Source organism: Chinchilla lanigera, unplaced genomic scaffold, assembly GCF_000276665.1.
Source record: "Chinchilla lanigera isolate Chin_1 unplaced genomic scaffold, ChiLan1.0 scaffold00026, whole genome shotgun sequence".
Taxonomy (NCBI): domain Eukaryota; kingdom Metazoa; phylum Chordata; class Mammalia; order Rodentia; family Chinchillidae; genus Chinchilla; species Chinchilla lanigera.
In genome coordinates, this window is record NW_004955427.1 from 12,284,100 (window position 1) to 12,295,618 (window position 11,519).

The 11,519-nt window shown below is 42.4% G+C and overlaps 1 protein-coding gene across 1 annotated transcript in view; it reads left to right on the forward strand.

The window, feature by feature from the left end:
- Phldb2 (pleckstrin homology-like domain, family B, member 2) overlaps positions 1-11,519 on the forward strand; it is a 101,656-nt gene continuing 90,137 nt past the window's right edge. The window contains exon 1 of the mRNA XM_005386372.2: positions 1-70. The gene's annotated coding sequence lies outside the window, so the exon portion shown is untranslated. The remainder of the gene's footprint in view (positions 71-11,519) is intronic.

Sequence of the window (11,519 nt, forward strand, 5' to 3'; positions counted from 1 at the left end):
GCGGAGGAGGGCGGGGGCCGGCCGCGGGGCGGCGGGCGGCGCAGAGCCGCGTCTGGGGAGAGATGAGCCGGTGAGTGGGCGCCCGGGGCGCAGACTTGCTTAACTTCTCCCCCAGTCGGTGGGGACCGACGCCGGGGGCCTCTGCTCGGCGGAGCTCGAGCCCGCCAGCTTAGGGGACCCTGATCCCCGCTGCGCACGACTCGGGGGCGGTGGGCCGGGGGCGCCTCGGGTTTGGGGGGACCCTGGGGAAGGGGTGGCGGGGCAGAAGAGATGCTTCCAGAGTGTCTGCTGTAGGGAACGGCCGGGCTTGGGGCTCCCGGGGTAGCTTTTGCCGACCGCTGTGTCACGCTGGAAGAGAAAGGGAGCGAGATCCCCGGGCAGCAGACGGTCCCCAGCTTGCTGGCGTGGGGCGGGGGAGTCAGGAGCCCCTGCTGTACCCCCACCCCCGGGCTTCTGGGGAGCTGCGCTTTGTTCCCAGCGTGAGGCTCGGGATGGGGCTGGTGACCCCAAAGACTGAGGCCGATCTGGCGTTGAGTCCTCTGAAAGTTTCTGGTGCGGCCGCGACGGGATCGCTAGGGATCTCGACTGGACACCCGGAGGACAGTCCTGACCCTGCGTTGCACCAGCGCCCTTTCCCGCGGCGGAGCAGGGGCTGAGGGGTTCGCCGGCGCGTTCACTAACTTCACCCCGGCGCTCATCTCTTATTGAAGAGTTGAGGACCCGGCTAACTCCCGCCACCGCCAGGAAATTAAAAGGCTGACAGGCTGTTCCTCCCAGGGCTGGGGTTTCCTGTCTGAAAGAGCTTTGGAAGTCGAACCTGCTTCCAGCAGTTCCTCATTTACCTTTCCTACGTAGTAGAAGAGGGAAGGACCTCCGCGGCCTTTTTCTGTAGGTAGACTTGCCTGGGGCTGGAAATTGCCTAGGCAAGCCCTGGCCTCCTTCCCTGGAAGCCTTCTTTCAGCAGCTCCGGAGGATCTCCAAGGAGCCCTTGGATGCGTGCAGCACAGCTGGGAGGGAAGGAGCAGAGGCCTAGAAATGTGCGATCCAGTTAGCGTAAATGTTTATCAGCCACATGTGCCGTCAGCATACCGCTGTGGAAGTTACAGATGTAACTTTCGAGTACTGGACTTGTAACTGTAAACTTCCTAGTTTGGTTTAACGTGGACCTTTGAAATTCTTTTCTGGGCTTCTGAGGTCTGAATTCAGTGGAGAGGTCTCAGGTTCACAGTTTCACAGGGTTAAACTTTTGCCCTTGGAGCGCTTGAATTCCTCAGTCCTGGTAGGATAGCAACCGAGTTGTAGGATTTGGGCTAAATAAACCCTTAGAGTTGTCCACTATTTTAACAGAGTAGCTATATGCCTGATGCCATTGTCCTCAATTGTGCAAATATTTGTTGGACTAAGGAGCTAAGTTTCTTTGAAAAGTAACAGTTGTGTCTAGTCATTGATCACATCTTGGATTTGGTTAAGAGGGTTGTTCTTTTTTGCCGTGTACATTTAATATGGACATTTAAACATGTGTATTTACAAAACGGTAAAGTGTCCAAAACATTGAGAACTGGTGTTTGCTTTCATAGCAAAGAGGCTGAAGTTTTTACTCTTGGTTAGCAAATACAGCCTTCCTCTTCTGAGATCCAGAGGTTTGGAAATCCCAGCTGGTCTCACAAATGGAAAAATGAGATGCTTGATTAAGTAGTCATTTCAGTCAGTTTGCGGGCTTCCGAATGCTTGCTGCAGCTGGCAGCTGCTGTTCTTTGGGGTGAGATGGACTGCAGGGGGTGTCTTCTGAGTCCCTGCTTGAAGTGGGGAAGAAAGATACTTGGGAAATTGAGGTAAGAGCTCGCTGATTCCTCTTTCCAAGAACTCCACCAAACAACTGCTTCAGTAACCTTTTCAGAAACATTTTACTTACCCGTGTGTGCGTGTGTGTGTGTGTGTGTGTGTGTGTGTGTGTGTGTGTGTGTGTGTTAGACTTTGGGACAAGGTCTCGCTATGTAGTTCAGGCTGGCCTTGAACTCACTATGTAGCCCAGGCTTGAACTCATTGCAATTCTCTTGCTTCAGCTTCACAAGTGCTGGGATTGTGCTTGTGCCACCATGCCCAGTGTATTTGTGTTTGAAGAAGAGAGAAGGCAAAAACAAAATTTTAAACCAAACTCTGGCTTCTGTAATTTTCTTTGAAGTTCTATTTAAAATCTGTAAACACTATTGATCCTGATGTGCACTAGAGAAGTTATGTGGAAAATGTGATTGCTTTAAAAAGTTTTTAAAGAATGGAAGTTATGGTTAGGTAAGGGTAGCTGAGATTAGGCTATGTTAATTTCCAATCCTTAGCAAGGAGGCAGTACTGCAGATATAAATAACTTGAAAGATTTTGGCTTTGTGTATCGCCTAGTGGAATACCTGTGCTTGATAATCCGACCTGTTGAATCTGGTTGTACTGTACTTTCATTGTTAATTGTGTAAACGTCGCCCACTTGAAACAAAAAACGCTATCTACAAAGTGATGTGCTTTATCTTAAAGTCATGCTGTGCATTACAACAGTTTGTCCTCCGGGGATACCAGCACTGTGTAGTTTTGGTTGTCATACTGGGGAAAAGGGATTGCTACTGCCATATAGTGAGCACTGTTAAACATCATGCAAAGGGCACACAGTGACTTCTCCCACTCCAGATCCTGGGCTGGAGTATGACCGGGGTTAACAAAATTAGCGATCTTAATTTAGTTTAGGTCCTCAAGAAACTTTCTTAGCTGTTCTTGGTCAACCCAGAGACGGTGTCATAAAAGACTTCATCTACAGCAGATCTTGGCTTAAGAGGCTTTCTGTTCTGTGCTGTCAAGGTGAAGGAACTTGTGTTCATTGATGATTTTGAGCTGGCTCTGAATCACAGGACTGTGGAGTATTAAAGTGCAAAGGAACCTCAAAGATCACTAAGTTGAGCCCATTTCATTTTATAGATGAGAAGGGCAGAGTCTAGTGACTGCAGAGGCCTTGAGTGAATTAGGAACAGACATAGTTCTAGGTGAAAACCAAAACTGAAGAATTTTTTTTTTTTTTTTTTTGGTTTTTCTCCGGTACCGGGAACCGAACTCACGACCTTGCGCTTGCCAGGCAGGCGCTTTGCCGCTGAGCTAAATCCCCAGCCCCCAAAACTGAAGAATTTAAAACCTTATCTTTAGCAAATTGGAATTTAAAAGAAAAAGAAAAAAAAACTGGGTCTGACCTTTTTTGAGAGTTAAGAAGTACCATTCTCTGTGGGAAAAATACACTGGTGGGGGAGGGGTGGCGTCAGCCTGGTGACCATGGAGCATATGTCTGGGTGTGTCAGCTCCAAGGAGGGGATCATTCTGTTGTGTGACCTGTGACACTCCACTTCTGTGACCCGCGCCGTGCTTTCCATGGCAGAGTAGGCAACAGATGGTTCCACAGACACAGCAGATGCTGCTTTTGAATCCAGGTACAAAACAGAACATTGGAGATTTTCCATCCCTCCTTGCCTTAGTGATTAAGAGAAGAGCACATGAATGGATAGTGTCTTGGATAGAAGGGAAAGGACGAAGTGACACCTGACATCTGAGGAAGCAAGCATGCTTTGGGGCAGTTACAGAGGATTTAGCAAAAAGAAATCCAGCTGTGTAGACTAGTGGTGGTGAACCTATGGCACGTGTGCTACAGCCAGCAGTTTGTCATCATTGAGAGCTCTAAAAGATTTGCCATCACTGGTGTGGAACTAGGTTAAGAATCTGAAGACAACTGAAGCTTTTTTGGGGGCAGATAGGACAAAATAAGTCTCAGTGTAAAAGTAACCATGGAAGTTCCGTTACTGCAGTCTTTGACCCAAACCCAAACACTTGGCTAGAAAACAGCAGAAGAAGCCAGATGCCCTGATATTGTGTGCTTTCTCTTATAACACACAGTGTCTCCCATTCCAACTGCTACCTAACGGGGAAGAAAATTTTAGGAATATACAGTTATTGTTCATTTCCTCGGAGAGTTTAATAAGTATGGTATTTGTCAATGGCTTTGTGTACACAAAGGAGTCATCCAGTTTTGGTTATCAGAAAACTTGTGCACAAGCATGACCGATCACAGACATGTGTACTCTTACATCTACATTACTAAGATTAGACATTAGGCCTGTGATTATGGATTGAGTCCTGTATGCTGCGGTAGTTATTTTTAATCCTCAAATCTGGAAGGCTCTGCCAATATAGGAGTTTTGTGTATGCCTTTCTTGGGACAGGCCAGAGCTCTGAACTGTGCTGAGGGAGTTTCTTACCCTTGTGACAAGAAGCCAAGGAATGCACTTCAAAACCAAGTGCAGGTTGTATTTAAAAATGTCTCCGAAGTGCTGACTCCTAAGAGATCTGCCCCCTGCAGGCTCTACAGAGGTGTGACAGCTTTTTAATTATGGCCTTGGCCATTCTTGTTACATTTTTTTTTTTCCAAATGAGGGAAAAGATATAGTATATTTTTAAAAAAATCATTGGCTAGAATTATTCATTCAGATTTGATTAATGTGATGCTTACTTTTTGAAAAATAAATAAAACCAAGCAGGTAGTTCAGTAAACATTTAGTAAGGTAGGATTTGTCTACTTTACTAAATAACCTTCTAGAGGAATTTGACCTTCTGGAGGCTAATTGGCATGCAGTTGTTTGCATAAGATTTAAGGGTATGTCTTGACCTTGTTGAAAAGAACCTTTGTGTTGTATCTGCTTTAAGGACAAAATTTTTAATGTAACGGGAAGCTAGTGGTCAATAAGCGAAGCACAGGTATAAAAATCATTGAGGTATTAGTAGGCCAGGAGTTGCAGAAGCTTGCTATGCAAAGAAACGAGATAAAGTAGAAACAGGGTAACAACCTAAATTATATAGAGAAGTTTTAAAGCAGTTTTCATAAGAGCTATTTGTTTAGTGCATGTAGGTTGATTTGATTAGATCAATGATTTTCCCTTTAGCTCTACAGATTAAGAGAAAGACAAGGTTTGTGCAAGCCAGTGTTTAATATTGTTACCTTGAGCAGGGTCAGCCTTTGGTATGACTTGCTGCTAAATCCAGAGTTTTGTAGAAATTGGTCATCTTAGAACGTTTTGTTTGCACATTGCATGTGACTTCTCCAGATGGCATTATGCTTGTGGGATTAGCTTATGAAATAACAAAAAAAGCTAACAGTTGCAAGAGTTTTCCAAGATTTGTTTCTTGACCACTGTACTGCTACAATCAGGTCAGGTAAAAGCAAAGGAAAGCCAGCTCCTGCATTCTTTCGACCAATTCAGACCTAGCCTGAATTGCCAAGAGATATTCAGAGGGGTCTGGGCAGTGATATCTGGCTGCCACACCACTTACGTCATTGCAGAAGTAGGTTTTCTGAAACAGATTATGGTTTGTTAAGGAAATTACAAGCCATGGGAATGCAGACAAAATATTTTTTGTATATCATGCCAAATCAAATACGCATACTATATTACATTAACAGGTCTTTTCTCTGCTGTTATGCTGAAACAATTACCATGCCCTTGGAATGTCATGGTCAGCCTTGCTGGAGAAATCTTTTCCCAATTAGGTAGCTGCCATCTTATCACTACAACATGCTTTTGTTCTGCGGTCATTTCCATTTCCTGTGTTATATAATGGGCACTGCTGTGTTGTTAACTGTTATCTGTGGGAGTCTAGAAAGTTAAAGTGGAAACAAGCAAACAAAAATCTAGTTTACGCTGGTCATTTTAAATATGGGAAAATCTCTGCTGAAACAGGTGAAGACAGGCAAAGCAACTTGGTCCAGATCTTATTTGTATTAGTTGGCAAATTCAGGACTAGGATGGGTCTCCTGACTCATGTCCTTGGCAGCCAGTCCAGTATTCTTTGTACTAGATTAACCATTACAGTAAAAATAGCATCCTAATGTAACCATTTCCTTTATTGAGTCTTTGAGCCTAAGTTGGAAAAGAACAGCATTGATTGAAATTAAATTGAAATTAAATTAAATTGTTTATTGATCTCTACTGGTTCTTTTTTCTTTTTTTTTTTTTTTTTTTTCATTTCTGCTTCCAACCATTAAGTAGTCTAAAGGTAGGCTGCAGGAAAGAGAAATTTGTGTGTCTTATAACATTCACTCTGCATCATCAACTGTTAAGTAACGAAATGGTATCAGTGTCATTTTCGGTTTTTACTTTATAGTATAAACATGTACCTATAACACCATTTTGGTACCTATAACACATATACAATGGTGTCCCATGAGGTTATATCACCTAGTGATATACCCCCCTTAGTATGTAATATCCAAGCCTGTGATACTTGCATAACAATGAAATCAACTAATAACGCACTTCTCAGAACACACCCTCAGCACTGAGAGATACACAACTTGATTTTTAAAGAGAAAAACATAGTGGCCCTAAATGATATGATGAACTTTTTCTTTTTCCCCCGAGATCACAAATATTGGGCAAAGGCATGAGGAGCAGAGCAAGTATTTGGGTCTTGGGGAATATTATCTTGGAAATGTCAAACATTTCTCTTAAGGAGGCGTATTTCAGTCAGTTGTGCGGAGTGAAAATAGGGTGATAGAAAGGTCAGGGAGGGGCTGGGGATTTAGCTCACCGGCAAAGCGCCTGCCTGGCAAGTGCAAGGTCGTGAGTTCGGTTCCCGGTACTGGAGAAAAACCAAAAAAAAAAAAAAAAAAAAGAAAGGTCAGGGAGTTAGGCTCCCATGGACAGGACTTCCAATTCAAGTTCATAATGGTGCTTTCAGGGTCAAGGTAGAGCAATTTTCACCTGCATGTGATCCCAGGACCTATATTTTTCTTGCTTGAAACTAAGAATTTGGAGGATCAGAAAGGTTCTTTCTCTTGCAGTTTAAGATTACCTACAGTATGGTGCACATGGACACCTAAGAACTCCAGGTTACGTCAGCCTTGACTCTCCACTTTTCCCATCATTCGCTGGTGCCACATAATGGAGAAGGACTCTTGGGCTTATAGTAAGCTTGTGCAAGTCACCTATAAACCCACCTGATTTGAACCAGTGACCAAGAGTAAAAAGCCATCTGGAAATACATGATTTATTTGGGTCAATTTTAGAAATCCTCACCTTGAACTGAAACTGTTTTTGGGCTTCTATAAAGAACCCTGAAAATGCAGGTCTATCAGTTTCTACCTGAAGAGGTGCTCTACATTCAGAAAAGCAGTAATGGAATTTAAAAATCTATGAAGTATTTAAATCCCTTCACTAGCATGAATACATAAGAGGTGTATGTGTATTTTAATATTTTTTGAAGCTGACATTTGTTAGAATAGGAAGCATACAGCAGTTTTTGTAAATACTTTTACATTCAGCATTATAAAGACTTTTTTAAACCATATGTAGTGGTGAAACTCAGGTACACAATGTAGGCTTATCTTGCAAGTATCCTAAGTATACTGGTCAGCTTACTTGTAATCTTGACAATGTATTAAAATTTCTACCAGGTACTTTAAAAATATCAGTGTTTAGGAACTTAATTCAGTATGATAAGAGGGTCAGTGTTTCATACTTTAAAAAAAATCAGCTAGGAACCCTTGTTAAGACACCATCCTTAGCAGAATGTGGTACATGCCTGGAATCCCAGCTACTCTGTAGGCTGAGGCAGGAGGATCATGAATTTGAGACTAGCTTTTGCAACTCAGTGAGACCTTGTCTACAAAGTAAAACAGTAAAGCTCTGTAGCTTGGTGGCCGAGTGTCTCTGGGTTCCATCCTTAGTACCACAAAACAAAACAAAACAAAACAAAACAAAACAAAACAAAGCTTCTTTGTGGTTAACCGCTGTAATTTTTAAGCCAGAATGTAGATTTTATTTTTACTCCTATTGAGTTGCTAAAAAATATAACTTGTTTTAAAAAATATTTTATTGTGAAAAATGTTAAAATATATGAAATTTAAAACACAGTATATGTATCTATGGCCCACCTGCAATAATTACTTACATATGCTAATCTTGTTTTGCCTGTAGATCTCATTTTGTCCCCAAAAGTGGATAGTTATGTGGCAAATTGCATCCATTAGTAACTTGCAATCTAACTCTGATTTTAAAAAACTTATCATTATGACACCTTAAAAAATGTATTAATTTTTGTAATTACAGTATCACCAATTTCATAGTGATCAATCTATCTGATAGTCTCATGCTGCTTTTAATGGATTGATTGTTCAAAACAAGATCCAAAACCCGGTCCACACATTCCACTTAGTTAATATTTATGCTGGGTCTCTAAGCTAGAATAGTTCCCTATCCCTCTTGAATTTTTTCCCCTTGCCATTTATTGGCTGATGATAACAGTTATTTTTTCTTTCTGTGTAGACTTTCGTGTATTTTACAATAAGATAACTTATCTTTGTGGTCATTGAAAATAATGGCTTTAGTAATGGTATAAACTCAAATGTGAGTCTGTTAAGAATCACATTTTGTGGACCACGGATATAGCTCAGTGGCATAAGCACCTACCTGGCAAGTGCAAGGTCTTGAATTCAATTCTCAGTACCAAAAAAAAAAAAAATCACATTTTGATTATTTAGGTAAATGTCAGGAATTTTGCAAGTCACTCAGAACTTTCCTGAGGATGCCTCTGTTTTCTGTCCTCGCTTTCCTGCCTTCATCAGTGGCTGTAGATTTATCACACGAAATAGGCAACCAAATTCCTTGGGTAGTCTCAAGAGTGTCTTAAACTTCTTACAGAGAAGCCTCATTCAAGGAACTAGCACAAAAACTTCTTGAAAAAGTTGTATAGTTGATTGTTAACCTCTTTATTGAGTTCTCAAAGAGTCCTAAAAACTCCTAATATAAAACAATCTAGACTTGTTGAAAAGTAACCTCTGATCACAGGAGATAAAGATTCTCATTTGAAGTTTGGTTATTGTTAGAGATCGTGATTACTTTTATAAACATGTGAGTACCATCTGGAGGGTTTTTATTTTCCACATGACAAAGCTTAAACTTCAGTACAGTGAGGGCTGACAGAAAGGAAGTGTAGCTTAGGGTTAGATCCTTTATTGTGACAGTAAGGTGGTGGAACTTCTTTCTGCTTTCTGTCCCCATTCTTTCCATCTACATTCTGTGTTCTCCGATCATGCTCTACTCTCTTCTGGATTTCTTCCTTCTTCTGTAGATCCTTTGAATCCTTTTTCTCTTTCCTTAATGATCTTCATTTATTTTTTATTTTAGGTATGTAAAGAAAGTATAAAAATTATGTAATAAAAATACTAAAAAGAAAACCAAGAAAAAGATGGTGTGATCAGTGGTCCTGAGACTTCACGTTAGCACTGTAGACCCCAGTGGCCCTCACCTTCCAGCCCTGCCATGTATCACCCTTAGCATCTGCATTCTGCAGCTGCTTCTGGTCTGGGTTCTGAAGAGTAACAAAACACTAGGCAGTGTTTTGTGTGGTAGTCCCAAAACACTTGCTTTACTCATGTGGACTGTGTGTGTGTGTGTGTCTGTGCACATTAAGATTTATAGCTGCCCATTGTAATAGGCTCAATCTGCAAGAAAAAAATAGTCTTCTTATGCTGCCATGAAAATATATTTGTTCCCATGTAACTTTTTTTTTTTTTTTTTTTTTTTTTTTTTTAGTTCTTTTTGAGAGGTGAAGACATCTTTTTTGGAGATTGTCAATTTACCCACATATATCTAGTGGATAACAATTATTCTGTTTGGATAGAGAGCTCTGAGTAACAAACAACAGGGTACAAAGGAAGAGAAGTTTGGGATCTGTATCTAGATGTCCCCCCAAAACTGCATGTGGTTATACATGGGGAGTTTCACAGGTGGTTGGTTAGGGTGTGTGAATGTGGATTAAGGGTGTGATACTGAAATTAAGGGTATGAGTAATGGAAGCCTCACCCTGGGATGAGTGACATCAGTCAATAGGCTTGTAGCCTGGATGGAATATACAGGGACAGAAAGAAGGTAGGCTTGCTGCTGCTGACTGCTCCCTGCCTCACCATGAACTATTTCTCCTATGCTATACCCCTCTGCTGTGCCACCCTGGTTGGAGCCCACTAACTATGGACAGAAGCCTTTATAAACTGTGAGCTGAAATAAACCTTCCTCTTTTAACTTTTGGTATCAGGTATTTTCTCTCAGCAATGAAAAAAGTAGCTTAAGACAGATTTTGGTACCAGAGAAGTAGAGTTGTTGCTGTAACATTACCTGTCCACATGGTTCAGGAACCTTTGGAACTGGCCTGTGGGAAGAGTTTGGAAAGGTTCGGAGACCCCAGCTAAAGAAGCAGCCCTGGAATGCTGTAAGCTGAACTTGATGGGAGATTCTGGTCAGAGCTAAAAGACCAGAATGTTGATAGAAATGTAGCTGGTTTATCCCATTCCCCGCCCTCCCAAAGAAGAAGAGAACAATAAAAGGACTATGTCTGAAAACAAAGCTCTCCCCTCCCCTCACTCGAGTGAAGAGGAAGAGTTTAAAGGAAGAGAGGCTAGGAAGCCAGGGTGAGAAGTGGAGATGAGACTGATAAGGCGCAGGGTAGGGACATATGCAGAGTCTGTGTGGGAGATGCTTCTAGAAGGATAGAGGCTCTCTCCCGGAGTGTTTGCTCTGGGGAAGGTTTGCAGATGAATGTGTGGATATGGGGCAGGCGAAGTGATTGGTGTTTGCAGAGACTAAGGAAACTGAGGAGGATTCAGGGATGACAGGAAGTGTTTGTACAGTAGGAGGATTTGTTTCCACAGAGGGACTTAAAGAGACAGAGAGTAGTGTTAGACTTGAAGGTGGGAAGGGGATCAGAGGATGGGGGCAGACAGGAGAGGGAGGGAAAGGGAAGTAAAGAGGATGAAATGCGCTGTGTGTACTACTGGTTCCCCACCATGAATGCATTCATTATGTAGTACAAACATAGAGTAATAAAAAATAAAGATTATTTTACAATGAAAAGATTGGGATGGGGAAGTAGGCCGCTTTTGATCTGTAATGAGAATATCGATGAGAAGGAAGTGATTGTTCCTGAAGCTTCTAATTAGTCCTCCTTCACGTTTTGGTGTGATTGGTAGGAAGACAGAGGTTTGTGTCCATTCTTCTCCTGTGCAAAGCCTGGAGTTTGGGGTTGAAATAGATTTCTGTTTTTCCCTTCCCTTCTCTAAAAGCTTCCCCTCAGGCCCCATCTGCTGCCCTTGGTCCCCACAGAAATTCTCCCCAGCATTCATTCCTGTGAGGAGTGGCGCTGCTTCTGAGGATGGCTCCGAGCCGGGTCTGAATTCAATTACATGTCATCAGTGCATGCTTTATTCATAACAGTGCTGCATCATAAACATCAGTGCTGAAAGAGGCCGGCCTGTGGACCACCAGTGTGCTGGAACTGCTTTGAACACCAGGCATCAGCCACTGTCTGCTGCAAACGTTCACTTGAAGGCAGCTTCTCAGCCTCAGAGCCCAGGCAGGACTCGATAAAGACTCAGACTTTATGATGACAGTGTGGACATTTTGACCTCTCTCCAGATTGATTTCTTCCCTTCCCCCTCCCCTTCCCCT